Genomic DNA, 11,318 nt, shown 5'->3' on the forward strand with positions numbered 1-11,318 from the left:
AAATTTATTTGCTAAAGAAATTGGGCCATTTGTCTGGTAGAATTTTCAACAATCTTGTTTTGGCTGATTATACCCTAACGTTGTCTTTTAACATGTTCTTCTGTCTCTTCTGTTTTCGGTAAATTTCTAGAGCTTTATTTAGATTCAGGTTCAATTTTCGTGGCAGGATGACTTCATAGGCGGTGCTGTGTGATTCCTGTTGCTTCCATCCACAGACAATAGATGCCAGGTCGTCCCACTTCCAAAGAGAAGGGAGATCCATGGGTTCTGGTGGTGTCACCCTTCCCTTCAGGCAGCGGGCCTCCTTCTTGATTGCACACCTGGGAAGCTTTTAAAAACCCTGATGTTCAGGCCACGCCCCAGACCAATGACATCAGACACTCTGGGAGTGGGACACCGCCATCAGCACTTTCTCAAGTTACTCAGGAGACGCAAATGCGCAGCCAGAGTTAAAAGCCACTGACTTAGTTGTTTTAGTTGTCAGTGATATTGCACAGATACATGATTCATGATTTTCAAATTCTATCATTCTTTCTGCATTTATTAGCTGAAATCTTCCTACAAAAAAGAATTTCCCCTCATCAGCCACTAGATTACGCTGACATGTAGTTTATTCAGGAAAGCCAACACAAATGTTTATCTTTCTCTTAAATAATTTTCATGAGTTGGTGCCCTAGTACCTCCAGAGGTGCCAAAGGAAGTTTTTTCAGTATCATAAACTCAGGGAATTTTATGTTTTTGATGTGTTTAAACTCATTATAATCATTATTCTTTGTAGCTCAAATTGTCCCATCTTGGCCAATTTAAGGCTCTTCCTTTAGGGAATTTTCGCATGACCCCTGTCAAAATTCGCAATCAAAAATCCCAGTTGTTTCTGACAGTGTCTTTGCTTGGTGGCAGAACAAGATATCCTCTTTGATGTATGACTTCTACTTAATCACAAACTGTTTTGAGCAATTTATAAATCAGGGCCTTAATTAGTTCTTCCACCAATAAACAATATATTGATTTTTTTTTGGGGGGGGGTAAGGGTGGCTCCTTACCAACTTAAAATACAGAGTTTCAGTAATAAGTAAAGTTGCAGAAATATTTGTTACAGGTCGATGTGAATTATATTTTGTAAGGGGTACTAGCTTATGTCAATGAACACACATGTAATGTATACTCTAATATTTTTGAAAACTTCTGCAATGTTGCATTCTCAGTATTGATCATCAAGAATATAAATAAGTATATAACTAGTATACAACCTTGTCATATATTTAAAAAATAATAATGCTAGTGTCAAGGTATAGAACTAATTTGCAGTATGTGGAATAATGGGACTATATTAAAAGATGAAACTTGGAATAGTAAATACTTAAAAATTTTTGACAATATCGGTAAATGGTAATAGTTTAAACTATGCTGTAAAAGCATTTAGTTTTTAAGTGGATGTTAGGGGTGATTTTGGGCTGAAGGACTGGTTGGGTGTAGGACTTTAAAAGCAGTTGGGAAATGCCACGATAGCCTCAGAATAAAATTTCAGAAGTCGAAAGCACAGAGATGCTTTTTAAGAATTATGGGGAATGCTTTTTACTTTTATTCATGGGATGGGTGGGGGAGATTTAATGGCTGTCTCTGTTCTGTTTTTGATCCAAATCCAAGTCGAGTATATCAGGAATTCACTTAAAAATACACGTTTAGTTAATTTAGTAATAAGAATCAGATCTGATGTATTGACTTTTAATTTCACGAGAAAAGAGTCCATTAGGAATGTTCGAGTTGCCAGTGTCCATTTCGAGATGCTCTTTCTGTTCAGCCCAAGATGAAACTAATAGCCACGACGCGTTTGCTCATCTGCTATCTCTGGGGTCGCGTCTGCTGCTGTCAGCTGCTCTCTTGTTATCTGGTCGCTGGTCCTGCTCAGTCAGTTGGAGAGGTATGTCGGTTCCATTAATAACCTGAGGGCCAGACAGGCAGATAGTGGAAAATGAGTGCTGGGAGAGAAATCGTATTTAACCTGGTGTTCTGAGTTGTCATTTTCCAGACCCTAATGTAGCTGGGTAAAGGCAGGCTGAGGACATGACAGCAAATCCATTTCTGACAGAGTCTCACACAAGAACCCGTGAGTGCTGGGAGAGAAATCGTATTTAACCTGGTGTTCTGAGTTGTCATTTTCCAGACCCTAGTGTAGCTGGGTAAAGGCAGGCTGAGGACATGACAGCAAATCCATTTCTGACAGAGTCTCACACAAGAACCCAAGAAACAGCCTGATACCAAGAAAAGAAAGAGTGAAAGAAACTGGGGAAAATGTAAAGATTTGGGGTTGGAAAAGTTGGAGGAAGCAGTGTTTGGAATAAATGGCATGACCACAGTATTCTGATAGAGACACTGACAGCTTTGCAAAATAAATTTCATTTTGATTTTAAATATTATCATCCTGGGTGTTTCAAATGAACAGAATGCCTGTTTTGTTTTTTTTAAAGTGGAATGTAGGGAAAGATTGGTCGCTCATAGATTTTGGAGTTTTTTGCTATGTTTGTTTTGGTTCTGGATCAGTCAATGGCAAGAGGGAAGAGAGCAGGTCTTAATTTTCTTCACGTGGGTACAACGATGCAACAACTGCAGTGGTCTGCATTTTGGTCATCTATTACTGCATGACAAACCACCCCAAAACTTGCTGGTTTTAAAACAAGTATTTTATTAACTCTCGTGATGCTGTGGTTTGGCTGGGGCTCAGCAGGTGGCTCTTATGTTGGTCTCACCTGAAGTCTCTTAGGCAGTTGCAGTCAGATGGCAGATGTGGCTGGATGTCCATGGTGGCTTTTTTGCTCATGTGTCTGACATTTCAGTGTTCCTTGTGTCACTTTCTCCACAGGATAGTATGATATTCGTCAAGGTGCCAAGAAGGAGGAAACATAAGCTGCCAGTTTCTTAGGATGAGTTCTCAGGAATCCCACTGTGCTTTGGGGGTCATATTCATGAAGTCTGTACCCAATCCTACTTCCTGGACTGTTTCCCATATTAACATTCTATATTTTTTATATTTTTAATAATCGTGTCTATTTATGGGGTACAATGTGACGTTTTGCTGCATCTACACATTATAGAAAGAGTCAATCAGGCTGATTAACATATCCATCATCTCATCAACTTATTTTTGTGGTAAGAACATTAAAAATTAATTTTTATTAGCAATTTTGAAATGCAATACGTTATCATCAACTGTGGCCACCAGGCAGTGCAATAGATCATTAGAACATATTCATGCAGACTAACAGCAACTTCGTACCCTTAGATTAACATCTTCCCTTGCCCCATCCCTCCCTCTCCCCCTGCCCCAGCCACAGCCCCAGTAACCACCTTTCTACTCTGTTTCTATGAGATCAAATTTTTTAGATTCCACATCTATGTGAAATCATGTAGTATTTGTTTTTCTGTTCCTGGCTTGTTTCACTTAGCATAATGTTGTTTCTCCTGTTTGGTTGGTTAGGTTATTTTTTATTATTGACAGAATTTTTTTTTCTCAATATTTATTTTTTTAATTTAATAATTGTTTTTTTATTTTTATTTTATTTTATTTATTTTATTTTATATTAATTTATCAATATACAATGTAGTTCATTTTGTGTCCCTTTACCAATTCCTCTTTTCCCCCTCGCTCTCCAATGAACATCATATCTGTTCACTTGTCCTAAGAAGTTCAAAGAATTGGTGTGATTGTTGTGTCTTCTTCCCTGCCCCCCTGACCATTTGTTTATTGATTGATTTATTGATTTTAGCTCCCACGAATAAATGAGAACATGTGGTATTTCTCTTTCTGTGCCTGACGTTTTTCATTTCATATAATCTTTTCTAAGTCCATCCATGTTGCTGTGAATGGCACTATTTCATTCCTTTCTATAGCAGAGTAGTATTCCTTTGTGTAGATATACCACATTTTCCTTAACCACTAATCTGATGATGGACATTTGGGTGGTACCAACTAATGACAATTATAAAAAGTGCTGCAATAATAAATATTGGAGTACAGGTATCCCTTCAGCATGATGATTTCCATTCCTCTGGGTATATCCCAGCAGTGGAATACCTGGGTCATATGTAAATCTATCGGTAATTGATGAGGAACCTCCAAACCATTTTCCATACAAGCTGCACCATTTTGCAGTCCCACCAACAGTGTAGGAGGGTTCCTTTTTCTCTGCAACTTTGCCAGCATTTATCACTCTCAGTCTTTTGGATATTAGCCATCCTAATTGGAGTGTGGTTTTCATTTGCATTTCCTGAATGCTGAGTGATGTTGAGCATTTCTTCATGTGGCTATTGGCCATTCATATATTTTCCTTTGAGAAATGCCTATTCAGCTACTTTGCCCATTTTTTAATTCTGGTGACTCGTGTTTGTGCCATAAAGTTGTTTGAGTTCCTTGTATATTACGGATATTAATCCTTTGTCAGACGTATATTTTGCAAATACTTTCTAAGACTATGTTGGTTGCCTTTTCACTCTATTGTTTCTTTTGCTGTGCAGAAGCTTTATAGTTTGATATAATCCCATTTGTTTAGCTTTCCTTTGCTTGCCTGTGCTTTTGAGATAATATTCATGAAGTCTGTACCCAATCCTACTTCCTGGACTGTTTCCCATATGTTTTCTTTAAGGAGTTTTACTGTTTTACGTTGTATATTTAATTCTTGCATCCAATTTGAGTTCATTTTGGTATATGGTGAGAGGTATGGGTCTAGTTTCATTCTCCTAAATATGAATATCCAGTTTTCCCAGCACCATTTCCTGAAGAGGCAGTCTCTTCCCCAGTGTGTAGACTTGGTGCATTTGTCAAAGATCAGATGGCTGAAGGTGTATGGGTTGATTTCTGGATTCTCTATTCTATTCCATTGATCTGTGTGTCTGTTTTTATGCCGGTACCATGCTGTTTTGGTTATTATGGTTTTGTAGTATAGTTTAAATCAGGTAGTGTTATGCTTCCAGCTTTACTTCTTTTTGCTCAGGGTTGCTTTGGCTAGGCATGGTCTTTTGTTATTGCATATAAATGTCTAGATAGTTTTTTCCATTTCTGAGAAAAATGTCATTGGAATTTTGATGGGGATTGCAAGGAATTTGTAGATCACTTTTGGTAGTACGGACATTTTCACAATGTTAGTTCTTCCAATCCAAGAGCATGGGATATCTTTCCATCTGGTGTCCTCTTTAATTTCTTTCAAGAGTGATTTGTAGTTCTCATTGTAGAGATTTTACACATCCTTGGTTAACTTTATTCTTAAGTATTTTATTTTTTGGTGGCTATTGTAAATCAGCTAGCTTTCTTGATTTCTTTTCTGCAAGCTCATTTTGGAATATAGAAATTCTACTTATCTTTTGTGTTTATTTTGTATCCTATGGCTCTGCTGAAATCATTTATCAACTCTTGGAGTTTTTTTGTACAGGCTTTACGCTGTTCACCATATAGGATCATATCATCTGCAAACAGGGACAGGTTAGCTTCATCTTTTCCAATCTGCATGTCCTTTATTTCCTTCCCTTCTCTGATTGCTCTGGCTAGTACTTCCAACAATATGTTGAATAGGAGTGATGAGAGTGGGCATCCTTGTCTAGATTCTGTTCTTAGTTGAAAAGCTTTCAGCTTTTCCCCGTTCAGGATGATATTGGCAGTGTGCTTATCATATACAGTTTCCATTACGTTGAGATAATTTCCATTTTACCTAACTTATAGACAGTCTTTCTCATGAATGAATGTTGAATTTTGTCTAATCATTTTTCAGCATCTATAGAGATAATCATATGGTCTTTCTCTTTGATTTAATGGACGTGGTGTATCACATTTATTGATTTGCATATGTTGAACCAACCTTGCATCTCTGGGACGAATCCCACTTGATCATGGTGGATAATTTTGTGTATGTGTTGCTGTATTTTGCTCACTTGTAGATTATTTAGGATTTTTACATCTATATTCATCAAGGATATTGTCCTGTAGCTTTCTTTTATTCTTCTATCTTTGTCTAGTTTTGGTATTAGGGTGATGTTTGCCTCATAGAATGAGTTTAGGAGTATGGCCTCTGTTTCAATCTTTTGGAATAGTTAGTAGAGAATTGGTATCAATTCTTCTTTGAACATTTGGTAAAATTCTGCTGTGAATCCATCTGTTCCTGGGCTTTTATTTGTTGGGAGCCTTCTGATAACAGCTTCAATTCCTTTATTGTTATTAGTCTGTTCAGATTTTCTATATCTCTTTGGCTTGATTTTGGTAGATTGTGTGTGTCCAGAAATTTATCCATTTCCTCCAGATTTTCAAATTTCTTTGCACATAGCTGTTTTCATTAGTTTCTAATGATTCCTTGTATTTGTCAGGTATCAGTTGTAATATCACCTTTTTCATTTCTAATTTTTGTTACTTCAGTCTTCTCTCCTTTTTTCAATTATCCTTGCAAATGGTTTGTCAGTATTATTTATGTTTTTGAAAAACCGACTTGTAGACTCATTCATTTTTTCTATCATTTTTTGGACTTATATTTCATTTAGTTCTGCTCTGATCTTAATTATTTCTTTTTGTCTACTAACTTTGAGGTTGAATTATTCTTGTTTTTCCAGTTCTTTAAGGTGAAGTGTTAGGTCGTTTACTTGCCATCTTTCCATTCTTCTGGGTAAACTTGTAATGTGATAAATTTCCCCCTTAGTATTGCTTTTGCAGTATCCCACAGGTTTAGGTATGATGTATCATTATTTTCATTAGTTTCAATAAATTTTTTGATTTCCTGTTTAATTTCTTCTTGGACCCATATGTTGTTAAGTACAATGTTGGCTAATTTCCATGTGTTTATATAGGTTCAAGAGTTTTGTTTGTTATTGATTTCAAATTTTAATCCATTGTGATCTGAAAAAAAATACATGGAATGATTCCAATTTTTTTGAATTTGTTGAGACTTGATTTGTGACCTAACATGTGATCTATCCTGGAGAATGTTCCATGTGCTGATGAGAAGGATGAATATTCTGAGGTTGTTGGATAGAATGTTCTGTAGATATCTGCCAAGTCCAATTGGTCTAAGGTGTTGTTTAGATCTGTGTTTCTCTGTTTATTTTTTGCCTAGATGATCTGTCCAATGTCAAGAGTGAGGTGTTCAGGTCCCCTGCTTTTATGGTATTAGTGTCTATCTCATTCCTTAGGTCTAATAGTGTATGCTTTATAAATCTGGCTGCTCCGATGTTAATTGCATATATATTTATGATTGTCATGACTTCTTGATTGATAGATCCATAATTATATTGTGGCCTTCTTTATCTCTTTTTATGATTTTTGGTTTAAAGTCTATTTTATCTGATATGAGAATAGCTACTCCAGATCATATTATATTCCTATTTCCATGGTATATATTTTTCCATTATTTTGCTCTTTGTCAATTTGTGTCTGTACAAGGGAGGTGAGTCTCTTGAAGGCAGTATATTGTTAGGTCCAACTTTTTAATCCAGTCAGTCAGTCTGTGTCCTTTGAGTGGGGAATATAATCCTTTTATAATAAGAGCTATTATTGAAATGTGTTGATTTGCTCCTGGCATTTTATCGATTTTTGTTTGGATGTCTTAAGTATCTTTTTTTCCTTTCTTTGTAATTTATTGTTTGTCTTCTGTGTTTGTTGGTTTCTTGGTATAGTAGGTAAATTTTTTTTTCTTTTTATTGAGAGTAATTTTATTTTACTGGTGGGATTTGTTCTTTCTTAAGTATTTGTGACAGTGATGGTTGCTTTTCACAGACCAAACCCAGTACTTCCTTGAGAATTTCTTGTAAGGCTGGTTATGTGGTTTGAACTCCCACAGTTTTTGTTTGTCTGAGAATATACAATTTGTCCTTCATTTTGGGAGGGTAGACTTACTGGGTAAAGTATTCTTGGTTGGAAATTTTGTCTTTTAGTATTTTGAATATATCATCCCATTCTTTTCTGGCTTTTAGAGTTTCCAGTGAAAAGTCTGGTGTAAGTCTGACTGGGGGTCCCTTATAGGTGACTTCATGCTTCTCTCTTGCAGCTTTTAAGATTCTCTCTTTGTATTTGTATTTTGCCAATTTGACTACCTGTCTTGTAGAGGACCTTTTGGGTTTAAATATCTTTGGGGATCTTTGAACCTCCTGCATTTGAAGATCTGTGTCTTTCCCTATACCTGGGAAGTTTTCTGTTATTATTTCATTGAATATATTTTCAATGCAATTTCATTTTTCTTCCCCTACTGGAATACCCATGATTTGGATATTTGTGCATTTAAGGTTGTCTGTTCTCTCTCTTTGATTTCCTTCAATTTTTTTTCTTTTGGTCTCTCTGTCCTTGTTATTTTGAACAACCCATATTCAAGGTCAGAAATTCTCTCTTCTCCTTGTTCAACTCTGGTGGTTAGGCTCTCTATTGTGTTTTATATTTCATTGAATGAGTCCTTCTTCTCCACAAACTCTGCTACATTCTTTTTCAGGGCATTGATTTCTTGGTACATGTCTTCTCCCAATTCCTATATGCTTTTTCTCATTTCATTGTGTTGTCTAACTGCACTTCCTTGTATCTCATTTAATTTCCTTAGAATTGTTGCTCAAAATACCTTTTCAGTCATTTCAAGGACTTCCTGTCCTGTAAGATCTGAAACTTGAGAGTTATTCTTTTCCTTTGGGGGTACCATACAATCATGGTTTTTCATATTTCTAGTATCTTATTTTTTTAATTTAATTTTATTTTGTCAATATACAATATGGTTGATTATTGTGGCCCATTACCAAAACCTTCCTCCTTCCTCCTTTTGCCCCCTCCATCCCAACAATGTCCTCACTGTTTGCTTGTTGTATCAACTTCAAGGAATTGAAATTGTTGTGTCTTCTTCCCTCCACCCCCAGTTCTTTGTGAAATTAATTATTTATTTTTAACTCCCACAAATAAGTGAGAATATATGATATTTCCCTTTCTGTGCCTGACATGCTTCACTTAATATAATTCTCTCTAGGTCTATCCATATTGTTGCAAATGGCAGTATTTCATTCTTTTTTATACCAGAGTAGTATTACATTGTGTAGATATACCACATTTTCCAGAACCACTCATCTGCTGAATGGACTTTTGGGCTGGTTCCAACTCTTAGCTATTGTAAAGAGTGCTGCAATGAACACTGGAGAACAGGTATACCTTCTACTTGATGATTTCCATTCCTATGGGTATATTCCCAGCAGTAGAATAATAGCCTGGTCATATGGTAGATCTATCTGCAATTGTTGGAGGAAACTCCATACCATTTTCCATAGAGGCTACACCATTTTGCAGTCCCACCAACAATGTGTGAGGGTTTCTTTTTCTCCGCAACCTCGCCAGCATTTATCATTCACAGTCTTTTGGATATTAGCCATCCTAACTGGGGGGAGATGGTATCTCAGTGTGGTTTTGATTTGCAATTGCTGAATGCTGAATGATGTTGAGTATTTTTTCATATATCTGTTGGCCATTCATATATCTTCCTTTGAGAAATGCTTATTTAGCTCTGTTGCCCATTTTTTAATTGGTGTATTTGGGGTTTTTTTATTCTTGCAAAGTTGTTTAAGTCCCTTGTATATTCTGGATATTAATTCTTTGTCAGATGTATATATTTTGCAAATATTGTCTACCACTCTGTGGGTTGTCTTTTCACTCTGTTAATTGTTTCTTTTGCTGCATAGAAGCTTTTTAGTTTGATATAATCCCATTTGTTTATTTTTCCTTTGGTTGTCAGTGCTTTTGGGGTCATATTCATGAAGTCTGTGTCCAGTCCTACTTTGTGAAGTGTTTCTCCTATGTTTTCTTTAAGAAGTTTTATTAGTTCAGGGTATATATTTAATTTAATACATTTTGATGCCCTTTATTTCCTTCTCTTCTCTGATTGCTGTGGCTAGTACTTCCAACACTGTGTTGAATAGGAGTGGTGAGAGTGGGCATCCTTGTCTAGTTCCTGTGCTTAAATGAAAAGCTTTCAGCTTTTCCCCATTCAGGATGATATTGGCAGTGGTTATAAAATATGTGGCTTTAATTATGTTGAGATCCTTTCCATCTATACCTAACTTATAGAGGGTCTTTGTCATGAATGAATGTTGAATTTTATCAAATGTTTTTTCAGCATCTATAGAGGTGATCATATGGTCCTTGTCTTTGATTTTATCGATATGGTGTATCACATTTATTGATTTGCCTATGTTGAAAGAACCTTGCATCCCTGGGATGAATCCCACTTGAACGTGGTGTATAATTTTGCATATGTGTTGCTGTATTTTGTTAGCTGTATTTTCTTGAGGATTATTGCATCTATATTCATCAATGATATTGGCCTGTAGTTTTCTTTTTTAGTTGTATCTTTACCTGGTTTTGGTATCATGGTGATGTTTGCTTCATAGAATGAGTTTGGGAGAATTGCTTCTGTGTGTTTCAATCTTTTGGAATAGTTTGTAGAGAATTGGTTTAAATTCCTCTTTGAATATTTGGTAAAATTCTGCTTTGAAAACATCTGGTCCTGGGCTTTTCTTTGTTGGGAGCCTTCTGATAACTGTTTCAAACTCTTTTATTGTTATTGGTCTGTTCAGATTTTCTACATCTTCTTGTCTCAGTTTTGGGAGCTTGTGTGTGTCAAGAAATGTATACATATCCTCCAGATATTCAAAATTGTTGGCATATACTTGTTTATAGTAGTCTAGAATGATTCCTTGTATTTTAGAAGTATCAGTTGTAATATCACTTTTTTCACTTCTAATTTTTATTATTTGGATCTTCTCTCTTCTTTTTTAGTTAGTCATGCTAATGGTTTGTCAATTTTATTAATCTTATCAAAAAACCAACTTTTTGATTCATTTATCTTTTGTATTGCTTTTTTGGTTTCAATTTCATTCAGTTCTGCTCTGATCTTAAAGATTTCTTTCCACCTGCTAACATTTGGGTTTGGATTGTTCTTGTTTTTCTAGTTCTATAAGGTGAAGTATTAGGTTGTACACTTGCCATGTTTCCATTCTTTTGAAGTAAGCATTTAATGCAATAAATTTCCCCCTTAGTACTGCTTTTGCAGTGTCCCACAGGTTTTGGTACTATGTATTATTATTTTCATTAGTTTCAAGAAATTTTTGATTTCCTGTTTGATTTCTTCTTGGACCCATACGTCATTAAGTAGAATGCTGTTTAATTTCCATGTGTTTGTATAGTTTCCAGAATTTCATTTGTTATTGATTTCTGATTTTAATCTATTGTGGTCTGAAAAAATACATGGGATAATTTTTTGAATTTGTTGAGACTTGATTTGTGACCTAACATGTGATCTGTCCTGGAGAATGATCCATGTGCT

The sequence above is a fragment of the Galeopterus variegatus genome, unplaced genomic scaffold, assembly GCF_000696425.1.
Source record: "Galeopterus variegatus unplaced genomic scaffold, G_variegatus-3.0.2 Scaffold406, whole genome shotgun sequence".
Classification (NCBI taxonomy): Eukaryota; Metazoa; Chordata; class Mammalia; order Dermoptera; family Cynocephalidae; genus Galeopterus; species Galeopterus variegatus.